General features: G+C 39.0%; 1 non-coding gene across 1 annotated transcript; it reads left to right on the forward strand.

Annotated features, from left to right (window-relative positions):
• The first annotated feature begins 2,391 nt into the window (after nucleotides 1–2,391).
• On the forward strand, nucleotides 2,392–2,498 carry LOC148758760 (U6 spliceosomal RNA). Its single transcript, XR_016020530.1, has one exon. It is a non-coding gene; the product is annotated as a U6 spliceosomal RNA (small nuclear RNA).
• The last annotated feature ends 746 nt before the right edge of the window (nucleotides 2,499–3,244 follow it).

Here is a 3,244-nt window from a genome sequence, read left to right on the forward strand (position 1 = left end):
TATAATTATTAGGACTATTGTTTGTGAACCATCCTCCCAAAAACTATTTTGAAAAAAAAACCAACGTAGTAACGTGCGGCTCTCCCATAAAATGTAGGTTTTATGTTTGTAAAACAACACCTATTTTGTGCTAGATACTGGCAATATTGATAGAGATTAGGTTTCCAGGACAAGCATGGTCTAGTAGAGTGACAGACATATCCATCTATTATTACAATCTACAATCTATTAGGAGTTATAATGGGGTTACAAGACCCAATGAGAGCTGTAGTAGTTAAGACTAATGGCTATAATGTATAAAATCCAAACTTTCAGTGACTGATTTAACATCATGAAGGTTTATTTCTCACTCTTAACTCCATGCAGGAGTTACTGGCTGGGCAGTTGTCCTCCATGCAATGACTCCAGGACCAGGATTTCCTTTTTCCATATAGTCATGTGCCGAATAACCTTTCAGTCAACGATGGCCCACATATACAACCATATAAAATGGTAGTCCCAAAAGATTACAATGGAGTGAAAGATTCTTATCCCTCAGTGACATAGTAGCTGTCTCAATGTCACAGTGCCACACATTACTTTTCTATGCCATTGCAGTCTATCGATAGCAATGCTATCGGCTAGAAATGCCTGGGGCCACTCACCTCAGCCCAGTGCACTTCCCACAGATATCTCCCCTTTTTAAATCAATGTTACTATTGGACCGACCCTTGTAATTCTTATTATGGTTGCAAGATGTCCTTGAGTGATAGCCATTAGGAAACTTTGAAGGAAAAAATCAAGTGTATTACTTACAGGCCCTGGAGAGTACAAAGAATGCTGGATAGCACATAACTTGGTCGTGCATAGAGAGCCCCGGCCACACGTGTGTGTGAGCCTGAGGTTCTGCTTTTATTGAGGTGGAGGGTAGGGTCTAGGCTTTTGCAGGCTCACTCTTTATTGGTGAATTTAAAACACATGTGTAGAAATTTAAAGCACAGAAAGAAAAATAGCCCAAATGGTCAGTTATCTAAATCAACCAGGATCTCTAAAACAAAGGAGTACTAGTAGAGGAATGCAGCCTGGCTCTTTATCTAGTCGTGTGGCTGGCAACACTTCGTGTTCACCTTCCTTAAAGCAGATGTCTTTGTGTAACGGATATCAGCTTTGAAATGGATGCCTCAGCAATCAAAGCTTAAGACAGGCACTTGCATTACAAAAAGGAAAGCCACCTGTCAGGGCTTACACTACAATTACTCAGGTGTTTGTGGTGATGCTGGTGTAAACAAACCTATTGCACTGCCAGTCTTATAAAAGTGAAGTGCACACAATTACAGTAATAGGCTCTACCATCTAGGTTGTGTAAGTGCGCTCTATGATGTTCACACAACAACTAAATTGCCTAAGAATGCATTTCTCAGAATGTATCTCCATGATTCAGCAGCACATGAACGCAGTTCCATCTTCAACACATAGCTCCTGAGACCTCCTTTAAGGGTTCTTTAAACCAGCCATCTGAAAGTGGAAAAGGGTATGGAAGATGACAACGGGGAGGGATTCATGGCCACCCCTAAGAGTACACACATTGTTTCCACTGACATTCTATAGCCATGTCAAACAACAAGTGAGGCTGAGAAATGTTTTGTTGTGTGCCAGAAAGAAAAAGAAATGTATTTGGTATTTTTCAGCAAGATCTGCACCCAAGTAGAAGAATAAAGGGAAATTTCAAAGGGGTGTTCACTCTTCTACTAACGTTTTGGAGACATGGCCCACTTTCCATTTGAAAAATGCTTTGTGAAGAGCATTCCAGGGAGAAGTAATAATTTGTGTAAATACAAGGAAACATGGAATAGACTGTGGTATTGGTGGAAGAGTAGGTTGTACAGTGTGACTGGTGTGCTGGAAGAGTAGTAAGGCAAGAAACTAGAAAACCAAGGACCAGATCATTTAGTTCATTGCCACAAACCTTACTGAACATTTTTAATGTTTTTTACACTTTTAGGAGTTGAAATGAAGGAAAACATAAAGAACACACATTATCCTTGAAGAATTTCTGGTTCAGTGGGGATCACAAAAAAAGAGAAACTTGATTAGAGAAAAAGATAGACTCCAGACTTACTTAAGAGAAGAATCAGTAGGGCTTTGTGTCTGATTGAATGGAAGCTGGCAGGAAAGATCAGAGCAATTGACTGGTGGTGAAAAGGAGAAACACAAAATGACTTCCACACTGCTCATTTAAGAGACTGGGTAAATTGGAGAGAGAATATAGGAATAGATGTATATTAGAGAACAGGTAGGATCAATTAATGAAATTAATTTTAAACTTTTTGAACTCCAGGATCTTATGGGATATTCAAGTCAAGACTAACAAATCTTAACATTTACATATATACGTGTGATTAAGATTTTGTTCTGCTTGTTTTGGCAGCATATATACTAAAATTGGAATGACACACAGAAGATTAGCAAGGGCCCTGTGCTGAGATGACATGCAAATTCATGAAATCATACATATTCGAAAATTTTTTAAATGTGTTCACTCTCAGCTGGCTAGAATCGGGCTCCATTAGTCAGTTCTGTCTCTTCGCTCTATTTGAGCATCTCTTGAACTTCTTTCCAGTTGGTCAATAAACACTTTTTCATTGTATAATAAAAAAGCAACCATCTTATAAAACCTCATTAGACAAATGACTTAAAAAATAAAAACAGAAAAGGACTTTCTTACTTCCTCTGTCTATTATAGATTTCTGTCTAATCACAAGCATGAAACTCCTTTTGTTATTGTATTCCATGAGCGATTTCCTAATTGACAAAACTAATAGAGTGTTTTTAGTCAGACTACCAGGTGTCTTTGGGAACGTAGAATCATTTGATCATCTCCCTCTAATTAACACTCTTTGCCCTGTTGGGTGTGATGACAGTGTTCTCTCCTGAACCTTCTTATTTTCCTTGAATAACTCCTCTTCCTCTTCCTCTTCCTCTTCCCTCTTCCAGAATTGGCTCCTTTTCCTTCTTCCATGTAGCAACCTCAGCTACATCTCTGTCCTTAACAATCAACTTCATTACGGTTCTCACTCAAATGCCTCCAGAGAGCAGGGAGGTGGCCCAAAGAATGTGAAATATATGCACATGGATATTCTGAGTGAAGAGTCGAATTCATGGCCAAAAGGGGCAGCTATTCCCCAGTACCCTTTGACATTTGCCATCTGAAAATGCTAAACACTAGGCCCAGATCATCTGATTTATTGAGAAAATCTCATTTAAA

The sequence above is a fragment of the Rhinolophus sinicus genome, chromosome 2 (genome assembly GCF_057876585.1).
Source record: "Rhinolophus sinicus isolate RSI-liver-muscle chromosome 2, RSI-T2T, whole genome shotgun sequence".
Taxonomy (NCBI): Eukaryota; Metazoa; Chordata; class Mammalia; order Chiroptera; family Rhinolophidae; genus Rhinolophus; species Rhinolophus sinicus.